Source organism: Pinus tabuliformis, chromosome Q, assembly GCF_031772625.1.
Source record: "Pinus tabuliformis cultivar Carrire ecotype Pingquan chromosome Q, CPIR1, whole genome shotgun sequence".
Lineage (NCBI taxonomy): Eukaryota > Viridiplantae > Streptophyta > Pinopsida > Pinales > Pinaceae > Pinus > Pinus tabuliformis.
Window position 1 is genome coordinate 662,950,859 of NC_142296.1, and position 17,511 is coordinate 662,968,369.

A 17,511-nucleotide genomic window follows, 5' to 3' on the forward strand; every position below is an offset into this window, starting at 1 on the left:
CAGCCAGAGGAGAGATTCAACGTCAGAACTTTGGTTGTATTTTTCTCTGTTGATTATTCATTAATAAACGACTATCGTTATGGTTTCGATCTTATTGTTCATTATGATAATGTTTGATCTATGTCTTTTCTGACCGATATATAGTTGTATTTAGTGGATTTTATGCTTGTATTCGCTTCGTTCTTTGCATGTGCAGGTATCCATTCGCAGAGATCGTGAGGATCGTGACCTGCCGGAGCAAGGGAACGAGAGTATCAACTCGTCTACGACACTAGCGTTGGACTCCAGGTTGGTTCTCATAATCCACTTTCAATTTGCAACTAGGAACTTGCATGGTAGCGTTAATTGATTGTTGCTAGACCCATTTTGGGCTAGTGGGATCGCCTCTGTCCGCAGAGGGGATTTACCTCTCCAACAATGTGTCTATATCATCTATATATCATGATCTAAGTTGCAGAAAGAAAGAATAGCTCAGACTCTACTTCTATGTACTCTGTGCTCAATTTCTGTGATTTTTCTATGTTTTCTTCAGAATTAGTCATGAATATGTATACTTCATTGATCATGTTTATCCTAGTTCCCTCATTTCTGAATGCTGTTTAGGAATTATTCATTGCTCCTAGATATTATTCATTCACTTTCCCTCTGTTAGCTGAATGAAAGACCCTTAATTGCCTTTCATTCCCTGACCTCCATTTCATCATAAATTCAAGCTTTGAAAGTTGTTCCATGTGTAGCTATCCTGCTATGTATTACTCTCTTTTACCAAAGAAGACACACCCGGCAGTTCATATTCATTGACTCCATGCCCAATGGTCTGAACTTCTCACACTTTGCATGCCATCTCTGTTTGAAAACATCACCCATCCCACCAAACTCAAAACAAACTCATGCATATCATAACTAGCCTAAAATCACCCCAAAACAAAGCTAAATTTTAAAGAGAGAGCCCTCTCTGATTGCAGGTAGGCTAGGACCTGCAATCCAAAGATTGGTTTGTGGTTACCTCGGCCGTATCCCTTAGGAGCCAAGGGACAACTTGAGTGATAAAATCATTTGCGACTCCGCTAGAGATCTGAATCATTTGTTTATTACTCCAAATCCAAAGACTTGATCAGTTCCTTGACTCAAATACAATCGTTTTTGAAAAAATCACAAAAAAAATAAATTCAAAATAATCATAAAAATCTCAAAAATATCTTGTTTCCTGGAGAAAGTGCCCCTTTTCTTCAGAATTATTTCACGTTTAGATCTGATCTGTGTTGGTGGACAGGGATTAGACACACCAAAGGTTAAATCATCCACCTGGTGACTCCACATCATTTTTACAATCAAGACTCCACTGGAGGAACGAACCTGAAAGAGAAAATCTTTAAGTTTCAGAGCGATTCTACAACCAAATAGTCCATATTCCAAAGCATTAATAGTCAGACAGGATGACTAGGTTTGTGGAAGATCTTTCATTTGATGAAGCTTTAGATGAAGCCAGGGAGGGGTTATCCAAATTTGAGCTTGATGAGGAATTTTTAGGATTGATGTTGTTAGCGGTCAAAATTGCAGACGTCCCTCATAAAGCTAAAATGTACACTCTTGATTTAGTTGTTGAAAAATATGAAAATGGAATTGAACTTTTGAATTCTCAAATTCAGTCATATGATTTTCGTGATCCTAAAGAATTCTTACGAAGTCTTCCTTCTCCAAGTCACGAGGAAATTGTGCTACCTTCTGATTTGCAGATTGAGGATAATCATGCTTTCAAGACAAAGACTGAAAAATTTGTTGCAGGGTTTATTACTAAGGGTACAACTATTCAATTAGACCAAGAAGGTCCATAAGAAACTATCACTCATTACACTTTTGTTGATCCTATAGCAGATTACATGGAGGTCCTTCTCAACTCAAAATCTTTAACATGTTTTCTCTATGAGGGCCAAATACATCAGCAATGGCCTTTTTATGTCACAATTTTGATTATAGGGGCACATGATCGAATTATGCCTCTAATTTCACTAACTATAAGTCAAGCAGTTCATTTGTTTCTGCAGTTGCTTGATTGGCTTGATTGGCACTTTTTCATTGTTTAATTCAACCTGGTTTTCAATAAAATAGAGTAAGTAGGTAGGATTTTTGGTTTTTGTTTGGATAGCAACTTGCTGTAGTTGAAGCCCGAAGAGAAGGCCCTAAGCTCCTCAAGTGTGCTATCATACATACAATAAAGTAGCCAGCAGGGGGAAATTTTCAGAACACAACAAGAATTGAATATAAGGCCATCTGACCTACTGTTCTTGACTTTTCACAAGGAAAAGCCATCCCCAAGTGGAGCCACTGTTAGCCTCCTATACCAATAGGTTTCATTTTTCATGATTGATAGTGGAAGTGCCAAATATGTTCATTCTTTCCATGCTGCAAAGATTCCATATTTCCTAGAAAATCAAAAAATTTTAAAAATGTAAAGAGGGTATGCCCTAAAAGAATAATCAAAGGGCAAAAAGAATGAATTGGCCAAAGAGAAAAATAAATGAAATGAACCCCAAACAAGAGGCCAGGAAAGTGTGCTAGCTCAAATTCCACTACTATATTCCATTTTTGAAGAGTTTCACAGTTAAGGGAAGGCCAACCAGCTTAATCTTGGCTTCCCTAGGTTTAAATTGCTTGTTGTAGAGATAGAGAATAAAGATCTGTCCAAACTATTTAATCTTGGCAGATTATTAGATAGGTAGAGAAGCTAGGGTGCTCAACAGCTTAATCTGAGCCCCTGGAAGAAATAAGGATAGATTTAGATAGGAGGACAGCCTAAAAGAAAAGAAGAGATCAGGGTTTGCTAGTTCAAGTGCACCCAAACAAAGAGAAGAGAAAAATGTTAGGCAAAGTAGGCTGGGTAGGCAGTTTTGAGGTTGCAGAATGAAGGCTTGTGATAAATTTTGTGTTTCAAAGTGTTAAATCTACTTATATCACAAGTGCAAGGAATAATTCCCTTGGAGCATCTCAAGCGAGTCATGACTAACTTACCCTTCTTCCTTTTCCCCAAATCATTCACTAATTTCCCTTAAAGATGTTAAGATCTGCTTAATATCTCTAAAAATTCATCATATTCCAAACATTTGCCTAAGTAAAGATTTTCTTTGCTTAAAGGTGCTCATATTTCTTCTATAAGTCCTATTTCCCCTTTGTAGCCTAAGATTTCTATGCTTAGCACTTTCTTCACAAATTCATATTAATTTCTAACTCTATTATGTAAATCCCTCCTTATTTCCCCTCCCCATATTAAAAATATAGTAAAAATCCCCTTTACATACATATCCCCTCCTTTGGTTGAAATATAACCATAAATATTGCCTTGGGAATTACTAAGTTTACTTGAAACTTAGTAAGAACCCTTATTTGCTTGTTTAAACCATCTTCTAATGCGATTGGACCCCTTCCGATGCATTAAACCCCCCCTTTTATGTATAGAAACCCTCTTTTGACCTTGTTTATCCTTCTCCGATCAAAGAAACCCTTCTCCATTCATTTAAACCTTCCTCCGATCTGATTGAATCCCCTCCGACGCGATATCGTAGTCGGGGGAAGCAGTCAAAGTGTTGGCCCCCTTCTATGATGCCCTGATATAATTTCTCCGATGCGATTTTCGCAAATCGCATGTTGCAATGGTTATATGCCCCCTTTATGTTTCCAATCCACTTCCTCCGATGCGATATCGTTATCGCATCCGAAGCCATATCGCAATCGAATTCCATGTCTACCATAATCTCCCTTTTATGCATATTTCCCGCTTTACCGTTAATCCCATACTTTACCACAATTCAACGTTTTAACCATTAAAACCATGTTTTATCCAAAATTCTGCATTTCCGCCATTTCTCCATTTATCGCTATCACATATGTACAAAGGCACATACCCCTTGTTCCTCGCCGACGCGATATAGTGATCGCGCGCCAGCCGTCCGATCGCCCCCTTCATCCAACGGCTCACATCTAATCACTCCATCGCTTATATATAAAGCCTCCGCCCCCATCTCCCCTCCACCGATGCGATATTGCAATTTAATCGCTGCCGTTGGATCTGCCCTCGCTAGATCCAATGGCCCAGATCTATTCTCTGCTACAGTGTCGCTCCCGCCCTGTTTTTCATCAAATCTCCCGCTTTTAGTGTTTTTGCCTTATAAAGGTAAAAAGGGCTATTTATTCATATTTCTAATCAGCGCTTGTGTGCGCTCCATTAGCAAAGGGATCAGATAGCATTCTTCAGCCATTTTTGATCGATCCAGCCCAACTTTTCTCCGGACAACGAGCACGGCCTCAGCACAAGCTACTAGTCCATAAATCCTCCACCATTAGGCCGTATTTCTTCATTTTTGATAATGTTTTGATCGGCCAGCACCGAAACATTCCCAAAGTCCGCAGAAATCACCGCAGCAGTTCCTTTTTGCCATAAAGTGGTAGGCAAGAGCGATTTCGCAGAGTTAAAGTGTATCAGTGAAGAAAAAGTGCATCAGAACAGCCAAAAAGTGTATCAGTTAAAGAGTATCAGTGGAATACTTAATGCCAAAGTAGATGAGCATTAAAGAAGATCAAAACAAGTCAAAGAGTATCAGTGGAGAGTTTAAAGCCATTAAAGACTCATCAGATTGAGATTAATGCACATTAAAGCCACATAAGAGCAGCGGATCAGAGATCAAGAAGCAGTTATTGCGGAATGAACAACAGAGAGCCAAAAGGACGCATATTGACTCATGTTTCGATGGAGCTGCCTCTAGCGCAACTCAAAATAGATATTTTTGCTTTACTTGCAGTAGAAGTTAGGTTAATCACAGTTATTTCCCCAGATCTTTTATCAGATCTGTTTTGTAGATATTTTTCTTATAAATACCACCCTGAGCTATGTATTAAGGGTTGGTTGGTTGGGTGATTAAGTCATTCTAGACTTGCGCTGTAAACCTGGGAACTTTTATGATCAAAGATTGCTGGAATGTTTGCTTTTGAACTGGCTGGTTGTGGTTTTAATGGCTGAAGAGCATAATGTGGAATTCTCATGCTTCCTCATGGTTCAATAAGTTTTTCTTACCTCTGTTTTAAGTTTCTATGTGTCTATATCATCTATATATCATGATCTAAGTTGCAGAAAGAAAGAATAGCTCAGACTCTACTTCTATGTACTCTGTGCTCAATTTCTGTGATTTTTCTATGTTTTCTTTAGAATTAGTCATGAATATGCATACTTCATTGATCATGTTTACGCTAGTTCCCTCATTTCTGAATGCTGTTTAGGAATCCTTCATTGCTCCTAGATATTATTCATTCACTTTCCCTCTGTTAACTGAATGAAAGATCCTTAATTGCCTTTCATTCCCTGACCTCCATTTCATCTTAAATTCTAGCTTTGAAAGTTGTTCCATGTGTAGCTATCCTGCTCTGTATTCCTCTCTTTTACCAAAGAAGACACACCCAGCAGTTCATATTCATTGACTCCATGCCCAATGGTATGAACTTCTCACACTTTGCATGCAATCTCTGTTTGAAAACATCACCCATCCCACCAAACTCAAAAAAAACTCATGCATATCATAACTAGCCTAAAATCACCCCAAAACAAAGCTAAATTTTAAAGAGAGAGCCCTCTCTGATTGCAGGTAGGCTAGGACCTACAATCCAAATATTGGTTTATGGTTACCTCGGCCGTATCCCTTAGGAGCCAAGGGACAACCTGAGTGATAACACGAAGATCTATCACAGGTTATGCATTCAGCATTGGATCCGGGGTCAAAGCATGGAGCAGCAAAAAGCAGAGCACTGTAGCTCTGTTTCATCGAGAGAAACTACTATCAAAAGAGATATGTGTTGAATATTGTAAAACTTGTGATAACATGGCTGATATGTTTACTAAGCCTCTTGGGCGTGTAAAGTTTGAATTGTTTAGAGGGATGCTAGGAGTTTAGGATAATCCTTTCTCCATTAATGGGGGGAGTTGAAAATAATTAATATTATTTTGTATTAATGGAGAAATGGTTACATAGTTGTAACGTATCTCCATAGTTTAGGATTAGTTCCTAGAGTTTAGGGGTTTGGTTGCAACTTCCTAATTCCTAGTGTTGTACTTAAATGATGTAATCTTTCATTTATTAATAGTAGAGTATACGAGAGTGATCTCTCTGTTCTGAGTGTAGTCTCCAGGTGTAGGCCTCACCTGTGAGCTACATCTCCTGCTTTTTCAATTCTGCTCACATTTTATCTTAAAAAGAAATAACCTGTGTAGTTCTGATTCATTTCAATTCCATGTAACACATAGTTATTTACTAATCTCTGTTCATGTAAGAAGTAGCTAAAACTGTGTTTTGATTCTAGATGGACTTCAGAAGAGTTTTTACTTGAAAATAATATTGCAACTTTTTATATAAGATTTCCAATCCAATGTTTCGATCGGTTTCCTTGTACTTCCAGTGGATGATGCCGATGTTGGTTCTTCCAGTGGATGATGCTGACGTTGGTTCTTCCAGTGTTTCCATATGTTTCTTACTTCCCACAGATAATGATAATGAAGGGTTTCTGCATTCTTTTTGGTATATGGCAACAAGAACAGCTGCATCAAGGGCAGCATAATGTAGCTAACTATTGTTCAAGGGATGCAGCCCCCAGTCACTTAACTGCATACTTTTGCTTAAATATCCTCCCAATATGGTCTTTGCAAGGCCTGAAAGCCCTCCTTCAACTGATGCAAAAGCCTCTTGCAGGTCTAATGTAGGCCCTTCACAGTACAGAAAGCACTCCAGCTCTCCTTAGTATCTGAAAAGCTGCTTCAGGTCATGGCTCAATGAATACCCCAGCTTCAAAATACTGGAAGAATGAAACACAACTTTAAGGCACATGTCTAGTGCACTTGGTTGTGTGTTAAACAAATTGATCATGTCAAATATCATCACTTTTTTGGCTGTAGCAATCTGTAATATGGAAACTTCACTCTTCGTCTGCTTAGTTTCTATCCCAATAACATCAACTTCATCTTGGGGAAAATGCCTTAAAGCCTTCACCAGTCTTGATTCTATATTAATAAGTATAACATCATTTTTTGAAGACTATGTCTTGTAATTTCAAAAAACCAGTCTCCCCATTCAATGAGCCCCGTTCAAGTAACTGATCTAATTCTGCACCACCGATATATAGTGCCAATTTTTGCAGGCGCTGGAAAAGCCTTCTCTGTGTAAATGTGTTAGAAAACCTGCACAGCTGAATCTAGTAAAGGTTGAACACACAGCTTTGCAGAGAAAAAACACTAAAAGAAAATCGAAAGAATAAAAAGAATGATTAAATTAGAAAATAGGTTACAATGCTCATGATATAGCATTACTAGGTGAAGACCCCAAGGTAATGCACCATAGTGGTGATCAATGAGAGGACTCAACACCTACAACAAGTTCCGGAGAGAACTAACCAGTTGTGGAGTGAAAGGAGGAGCAAATCAAGAGTAAATCATGCAGAAGAACTAGCCAATTGCGGCGTGAAAGGAGGAGAAAATCATGGAGTAAATCATGCAAAAGAACTAGCCAGTTGCAGAGTTAAAGAAGGAGCAAATCACGGAGTAAATTATGCAGAAAGGATCTTGCATGTAGTCCCATGCTCTAACTAAGTGTCCGCATGTGCCAGTAATGAAGGTCCTAGGTGTGTAGTACCTCCAACACCCCCCCTGAACACCACTATGGGGAAAAATAGAAAATGGGCCCTAGCAACTAAGGCCAAAGGTCACCCAAAATACAGTGCAACTTGTACTAAAATTGAGGAAAGAGGGAAAACCTCGTGGGAAAACCCCCCCCTCAAAATACAATGTAATCAAAATAAAAGAGGAAGAAAAGACAGTTGCTAAGTAACTGTGTCCTTCACTCCAAGACGATCGTGAAGAGAGCGAAACTTCTGCTCAGTGAATGTCTTGGTGAAGATGTCTATAGTCTATTTTGCTGAAGGATAGAACTACAAATTAATGACTCGATCATGTACTAAGTCTCTGATGTAGTGCATATGGATCTCTATGTGCTTCGTCCACTGTTGCTATACTAGATCCGTGCAAAATTTGAGAGTGCTTTGGTTGTCACACCAGATGACAATGGGCTGGTGGAACTGGACGCCCAACTCAGTGAGGAAGTGTTGTAGTCGCAGAGCCTGAATAGTGATTTTGACTACTCCTCTATACTCGGCCTTAGCTGAAGAGAGGGCAATAGTAGGCTGCATCTTGCTCGACCAATAGATAGGGCCAGACCCTAGACTGAGTGAATATCTGGAGGTGGACTTGCGATCAATGTTGTCGCCGACCCAATCAGAATCTGTGAAGCCAAGGAGATTCAATGCAGTGCCTGCTGCATAGTGAATCCCGAAGGTGATGGTGCCCTGCACATATCAGAGGATGCGCTTGGCAACATTCCAGTGTAGCTCATGCGACTCCTGCATGTATTTGGAAACTGTCCCTACTACATATGAGAGATTTGGTCTGGAGTGGGTGAGGTATAATAAGCTCCCCACTAGCTGTCGGTAGAGAGTATTGTCAACTAATGGAGTGTCACCTCCATCCTCAAGGTGGATCCCAAACAGAAAAGGAGTCGGTGCTGGCTTGCAGTTAGTCATGTGAAATCTCTTGAAGAGATCTCGTGCATACTTAGCCTGAGAGAGTTTGATGCCTGTGGCATCCTGGCTGATCTCAAGACCAAGAAAGAAGTGTAATGGACCCATGTCCATCATCAAGAACCTATCATGTAAGGCCCTCTTGACTATAGTAATGGCTGAAGCCAAGCTACCGGTGATCAGGAGATCATCCACATACAAAACTAAGATAAGAAGAGAATCATGTGTCTTGAGCATGTAAACATTCAGATCAGACTTACATCTTTCAAAGTTTTGTGATAAGAGAAAAGAATCCATCTTCGCATACCAAGCTCTCAGGGCCTGCTTAAGGCCATAGAGAGATTTCTTCAGTCTGCAGATGAAAGATGAATCCTGAATGAAACCATGTGGCTGCTCCATGTAGATCTCCTCAGATAGGTCTCCATGAAGAAAGGTATTCTTCACATCCATCTATTGTACTTCCCAACCCTAGGCAGCCGCAATGGCAAGTGCAAGGCGTATGGAATCCATCTTTGCTACTAGAGCAAAGGTCTCATCATAATCAATGCCATGCACTTGCTGGAAGACTTTGGGTACTAGCCTAGCTTTATGTCTAGTGATTTTCCCATCTGCAGCACTCTTGGTCCTGTAGACCTATTTGCATCGAACAAGTTTCTTTCCTGAAGGAAGGGGGACCAGATTCCAGGTCTAGTTCTCGAGGGAGTTATACTCCTCCTCCATGGCGAAATCCCAAGATGGATGCCCAGCAGCCTCAGCATAAGACTGTGGATCAGAAGACTGAACCAAATGACAATGCCAGGATGGCGTTGGTTCAGTGGCAGTGAGGGTAAGAGGAGGCTCAATAAAATCTGAGCTAGACCTCGACGGATCAGAATTATCCCCCACAAGACCATTTCTAGCAGCTGGGTGGTCTTGTGCATATATCTCACGTAAGCTCATTGTTCTTTGATTTATGACAGGGGAAGTTGATTCACTGCTGGAAGCCCGATCTGGGCTTGGATGTGGATCACCATATGCATGCACTGGATTTGTATCTGAAGACTCTGTCTATGCATCTTCATGCTCTACCTCAGCATCTGCATGCTCTATATCTGCATCTGAGTGTACTGAGTCATCATCTCGGACATGAGGTAGATAGAAAGTGTTTGCATGTGGCAATTGAGGTGCATGTGAGAGACTTTCCTGAAATTTGACACTTCACTCAATGATGAGCTTGTCCATAGAGGAAATCATGAGTCAGTATCCCTTCACACCATCAGGGTATCCAACAAAGATTCACTCAATGCTCTGTGGATCAAGAGATTTCCTCTTTTCAGAGGGGATCCTCTCCCATGCTCGGGAGCCGAAAACACGAAAGTGGGTGACCTCTGGTTTAGTGTCGTTTCAAACCTCAAAGGGGGTTTGATCCTTGACAGACCTATGAGGAGATCTATTTTAGATGTAGTTAGCACAATTAAGTGCTTTAGCCCATTGCTTATGAGGTAGTGACTTAGCATGCAACATGCAGGAAGCCATTTCTTTGAGAGATCGGTTCTTTCTCTCAGCAACTCCATTCTACCGCGGAGTGTATGGAACTGTGTACTGCAACTGTATGCTAGATTCAAGGCCAAGGTTCTGAAGTGTTGTTTTAACATATTCCCCCCCATTGTCTGTATGGAGGTATTTGATCTCTCTCTCTTTGACTGTGTCTCAACTAATGCTTTGAAATCTTCAAAGTGCATAAAAACTTCAAATTTGTCCCTGAGAAGATACATCCAATTATAGCGTGAGAAATCATCAATAAATGTAAGCACATACCTTGCTTTGTTGATGGAAGGATGAGGAAAAGGCCCCATGAGATCACTATGGATCAGATCTAGAGGAGAGGATGCTCTGTGAGTCTTGCCGGTGTCAAAATTTTCTCTAGGATGTTTTCCAAGGACACACCCTTCACAAACTCCTTTGGAGAAACTGATATTTGGCAAGCCTTCCACCATCTCATGCTTGCTTAGCTGCTGCATATACCTGTAATTTAAGTGACCAAACCTCTTGTTCCAAAGCCTACTACTATCATCAGCATGTGTAAGCAATAAGGAGGATTCAGATTCAATAAATTCAAAAAATGTATACAGTTTGGCTCCATTGTTTACCTCACCGGTTGCAATTTTGGAGCTGCTAAGAAGGTCATATATGTTCACTGCATCTGGAGTGAATTCCAATTTCTTTCTAATGCCGGAATGAGTGATCTGATAAACTAAAAGCAGGTTTATCGAAAGTTTTGGAACATGAAGCACAACTTCAAAGCTTCCGTGTAAAAGTTCCACTCTACCTTTTCTGGTGACCTCAATAGGTGAGTCATCTCCCATGAGGATGGGAGGTCCTTTGCATGCATCCAAAGAGGAATAGACTTCCTTTGCAGCGGCGATATGATGTGATGCACCAGAATCTATAATCCATGCATCAGGGGAAGAATTAATTGCAACTAAAGCATGAAAATTGTTACCTTTCCCGTGTGGCGGATCCTTAGTTTTCTTCTTGGTGCCCTGAGGGATGTGGTCCCCAAGGTTGTGCTTCTGAAGGATTTCTGCCATTTGGTCAATTTTTTTCTTCATGCAGGAGGATTCCGGATGGAATCCTCGATGACAGTAGGTGCATTTGTCTCCTTTCTTCCTTTTCTCATTTCTAGAGCCGGAGGAGTCATTGAAGGGCTTGGTCTACCCTTCCTTCTTTGGATGGGAATGTGCTTTTCCCTTGTATTTTTGCTGCTGATTTTTCTGGTTTGAATTAGATCTGTGATTTTTATTATGGTTGCCATCATGCACAACAAGTGCATGCACTTTTGAAGGTTTGATTTTCCCCATGCTAATAGAAGGCATAGTGTAGGATTTACCTATTGCGAGCCTTACTGAATGAAATGTAGACACAGAGACAGAGTATTCTGGTCTGAGCTTTGATAAAATAGAGAGAACTTGGTGACTCTTCTCCTTCGATTTTTCAATTCCACAACCCTTGAGTTGTAGCAATAGATCATTATATTTGGTGAGGAAGTATTGAATTCTATCATAGTTCCGTGGATCCAATGAGAGCAGCTCCACTTCGAGCAGATGTCCTTTCATCTCATCCTATTTTCCATAGAGTTCTTCAACCTTTTTCTAAATCTCATTGGGAGTATTGCAGGTAGATAGATGAAATTGCAACTCTGGGGAGATGCACATGCATATGGATCTGTGGGCCTCATCCCTGTGGTTGAGGTACTTGGATTTCTCTATGGATGAAGTGGGTTCTGCTTCTGCAGCCATGGTAATTTTGTACAACCCTTTCTGACGAAGGTATCGATCCATTTGGTCCTTCCATTTGTGATAGTTGTACGGTGTTAGGCTCAATGCTTTGGGAAACTCCATTTTTCTGTCGATCTTCGATCTCAAAGCTATAATACCTGCAAAATAAAGTACTGGTGCACCTTTTATCTAGCAACCTATGGGCTCTAATACCAGGTAAATGTGTTAGAAAACCTGCATAGATGAATCTAGCTAGTAAAGGTTGAACACACAACTTTGCAGAGAAAAAACACTAAAAGAAAATCGAAAGAACAAAAAGAATGATTCAATTAGAAAATAGGTTACAATGCTCATGATATAGCATTACTGGGTGAAGATCCCAAGGTAATGCACCATAGTGGTGATCAATGAGAGGACTCAACACCTACAACAAGTTCCAGAGAGAACTAGCCAGTTGCGGAGTGAAAGGAGGAGAAAATTAGGGAGTAAATCATGCAGAAGAACTAGCCAATTGCAGAGCGAAAGGAGGAACAAATCATGAAGTAAATCATGCAAAAGAACTAGCCAGTTGTGGAGTTAAAGAAGGAGTAAATCAAGGAGTAAATTATGCAGAAAGGATCTTGCATGTAGTCCCATGCTCTAACTAAGTGTCTGCATGTACCAGTAATGAAGGTCCTAGGTGTGTAGTACCTCCAACACTCTGAACGTTGCCATTTTTATCATCCTTCTTTTTCAAAGTACTCGCAAAGTATGCCTCATGCCACCATCCCTTCTCGGTGAACTTCATCATCTTTCTATCTATGTACTCATAAATAACATCTGGAAATTCTGATGACATCTTATTCTTGTATACCATGTTCACTGCAACTTTCAACAAATTCTAGCTGCGACAACACATTACAAAGCAAGAAATCATATCACTCTCAGTGAGGTTGAAAGTAGCCCATGCTTCTGCTACTTGAATCTGGCCGACAACAACAATAGGCTCCAAAAATTCCTTGCAAGCAAACCCTAATCGCTTTATAAGAGCGATAGCAGTGCAGAAATGATGAGATTTTATTTGTTTTAGAATGAATGTTTTCAACTCTTCTAACTGCTTAGAATATAATTTCACTACGACTTCCTGCAATTCTTCTCTTAACTCTTCAACTCTAAATTCAAAAATATGGACTAGAATACCCAGGACGTTGTTGTTTATGGGGAATGGTCCTAAAAGTATTAGGTCATTGAACAAATTGGCCGCCAATCTCCTTTCTCTGTTATCATGAGAAAATTCTGGGTTCAATTTAGCGAAACCCATCAGCGCTATCATGAATATGTGCCTTGGCTATTCACCAAACGGTGCAATAATGTAAACCAAATCACATAAACATGCTATACTATAAGTAGGTGATACATCCCTAAGAAGTTCCATTATCGCTCTTCGAATTTCTCGGTAGTCATCGTTCCCCTTTATGTGCACTTGATATGTGAAGTATTGCTCTAGAAAACAAGCAAAACATAGAGTCCTTACCTGGGACAGATGTGAAAAAGGGTGCACCATTAAGGAATTCTCTCTGGTGATTTTTCGCTTCCTCTTTTATCTCAGTACAATAAGAATATTATTTCAATAACTTCAATTCAATGTGATTGAACATGAACCATTGAATTTGCCTCTCACTGGAGCCAGCTAGTGTAGTCAGTATTGTATTTATAATTTTACTAGACTCTACCCCTTTGAATTCAAATGGGTAATTTTTATTTTTATTTTTTTTTAATATTAATATGTTGAGCATTCATTTTGTGGATCAATTATTTTAAATTAAATTGATATATTTATTTTTTTCGGTATTTTAGGTGGTTTTATCTTTGTAACTAGAGTGGGCTCGGAGTATGATTTGTTCTCGGTGAATTTTTTTTTATTTTTTAAATATTAATAAGGTGACCGTTTATTTTATGTGGACCAATTGTTCGAATGAAATTGATATATTTGTGTTTTTAGGTATTCTATGTGGTTTCACTTTTGTTTCTTAGTTAGGAGTAGGGTTTGCTAGATTTATTTTAAATATTTACTTTTTATAACAATTTAAGGATTATGTCAACAACTTATTTAAATATATATGGACATTTTTTTAAAAATAAGTTTAATTTTTTCACTTATGAGGAAAACATTATTTTAAAGTTGAATTCACCTACTTATTAATTTACCTTGTCTTATTGGATGGTTATTATACCATTTGGTTGGACAAGGATATAATAATAATAAAAAGCAACTATTTGGAAGGTCATGGACAAGTTGGTGTATGGAAAACTCCTTGATTGTGAGACAATATATATGGACATTTTTTTAAAAATAAGTTTAATTTTTTCACTTATGAGGAAAACATTATTTTAAAGTTGAATTCACCTACTTATTAATTTACCTTGTCTTATTGGATGGTTATTATACCATTTGGTTGGACAAGGGATATAATAATAATAAAAAGCAACTATTTGGAAGGTCATGGACAAGTTGGTGTATGGAAAATTCCTTGATTGTGAGACAATCCCTATGACACCCCCTTGTTTGTGGCACAAAAGATCAACCTCTTCATACATACATAGAAGTGTTATAAAGTTGTACGTACTCTAACCCTTTTTAGATTTGAACTTATTTGAAAATGTGACATCTTAATAGGAAACATATATTCTTAACCATTAAACATATTTTTTTTTTTTCTAGTTAAGACTAACCTAAGTACCCACGGGGGATTTGATCCAGTGACCTATCGCAAGGAGTGCCTTAACAACGCACCCATTCATTGTCAATCCAAAGCCCCGTGGGCACACACACCCATTCATTGTCAATCCAAAGCCCCGTGGGCACCATTAAACATATTATTATCCAGATGAAGTTTTTCTTAATTCCTTGTTATTTAGAATAATTGTGTAATGGATTTATAATCCATCCAATGAACACTTGACCCATCATTAGGGTGGGTGAACTATCATAAATATGGAAAACAATTGTTTTAAAGAAGTTGAATTTGTCCATTTATGAATTTACTTGGCACTAGTGAATGGTTATTTTACCATTTAGGTGGAATAATAATAATAATAATAATAATAAATAATAATAATAATAATAATATAATAATAATAATAATAATAATAATAATAATAATATTATTATTATTATTAATAAACTATTTTTAAAGTCATGGCAAATTTAATTTATGAAAGCATCTTGTTTTTTGGACAATGGACCCTCCTCCCTATGACACCCCCTTATTTGAGTGTGTGACATCTTAAGAGGAAACACATACTCTTGACCATTAAATTTATTAATACGAGAGTAATATTTTAACAAATTTTCATCTTGTGGAAACTATGCAATGAATTTATGATCCATCAGGGTGGGTGCATTGTCCACCCAAAAGATCTTATGCATTATAAATCAATTACAAGGTTATTTTGGAATCTTTTCACATCATTAAACATATGATTTTTCCTTATAAACTTTACACTTATGAAATGAATAGAAAACATGAACAAAGATACTTGTACAATGTTTTTATGAACTAGCATATATATATATAAACTCTTGTTCTACTAAATGTCGAGAGATTTGGGGGGAGATGTTCTAACATTTAACATTAGGATGAGGGATGTTCTAAAGTTTAACATTTTGACTCAGTCAAAATAAAAAAAGTAAAAGTCAAATTAAAGGAATAAAATAAAAAACATAAAATTCTTCCTCATTAAAAAGTAAATTAATTTTCTAACCCACCTTAATTAGTTTAAGTAAAATTAAAGTGGAAATTGAGTATAGTTGACATTGCTTTTCACTGCTATTTTTTAATTTGTTAATGTAAGTATTATTTTATTATTTTTAAACGTAAAGTTACAAGAAAACATCTCCCTCATGAAGCACACTATATCCCAATATAGGGAGATGTGTAAGTGTGAGGCATAATGTTATAAAGATAGCATGTCAAGTTTTGTTAAATGCAGAATCATTTTGTTTAATTAATATTTATTAAATGTTATATCTATCCTCTTTTTTATCTAAAGAATTCCTTAAATTATGGTGGAAATTAAATCATGGTAAATATGTTATCAACTATTTTGAAGGATTTTATTTTTGTATTAAAAATTCACTACACAAATATCTAAAAATACACATAAATATTGCAACCGTATCCATAAATTATGGCATAAAATATGTGATATAGTTATCCACATGTCATTATATTATGTAAAATACTACAATATTATAAGATATATTTGTCGGTGTGATACTAATAATGGTTAGTGAACAAATCCATTGCTATAAAAGAAAATCATAATATCATGGGAAAATACCATGGGCTATCTAGGTTTTTGATTATTATGTTATGGAATTAAACGTTTAATTATTCTATTACAATACCATGTGCTATCTAGACTTTTGATTATTAATGTTATGGATCTAAGATTTTAATTATTCTATTACAATACCATGGGCCAATACCTTACCATGGGTCAATACCGTGGCTTATCAATACCACATACTCAAAAACCATAACTTATTTCACAATCAAAATATTTTATAAATACTTTATTTTTATTTAATTTATTTTTTAATTAAATCTACAAGAAAAAAATGTTATAATTACTTTTGAGATATATTTAAACCCTCCATCCATCCATCCTCACCACTAATAAAAATATTCTCATAGAGATTAAATAGAGGTTTTAATAAAATTAAATAGAAATTGCATTAGATATTGCAAAAGAAACGTCGTAAGGCAGTCTCATATGGAAGAACATAGATGAAGAGAGATATGATATGTTATGCAATCTAGATTTTGGCTAGTTTAAAAGTATTTCCTTGGGCCATTTCCCACTTCTTGTGCCTGCCCACTCGAGGCCGCTTATGCTTATAATTCTTGTCTTGACTTTAACGAAGCACTTCAAAAAACTTTTGAAAGTAATCATTTTCAAGCATGCATAATTGCATAAGAGTTGTGTAGAGTTATACCTCCTGATTAATAGATATCACATACATTTTTTCTTAGCATCACCAAAATCATCATGTTTTTTGTGCACAATTATAGTTCATCCATTCTCTTCTTTAGCTTGCAACTTTCGTTTTTGTTTAGCTACTTAGGTTAGTAAATATGTTTACTGTATTTCTAGCCTGAAAATCTTGCAAGCACAGTGAAGGAACAACTTTTTTCTTTTACATCACCTTTGGAATAGTTTTGGCTGCAAAAGGAAGAGGGCATGAAGCAGTTTTTGGATGTTCAAGTACAAATTCAAAAGATTTGTTGAGAAATTTCTGGAAAATTGCAACTCAATGAAGTTATAACTCCAAAAATTGATGATGAGAACTTATCATTGAAAAATTTTGATGAATTTCCTCTACAGTTTCAAGAAATTCAAAGAGAAAAGGTGATATTTCTTAGTAGCTTTGGTCCATATGCATTTTAATTTGTTCTAAGAATAATATTATCATCTGTTATATATTCCCTTATGGTTTCGACTTGGAATTTGATTTAGAAATCATCTTTTAGCCTTTTTTTATTTGGTTTAGTTTAAGTTGGAAGGGGTTATAATCATTTATAAGTTAAATGAGACAAATGACAAATCCTTTTCATTTAATCTATACATACATCATATGGGATTTAATTATAAACTAGATTTTTTC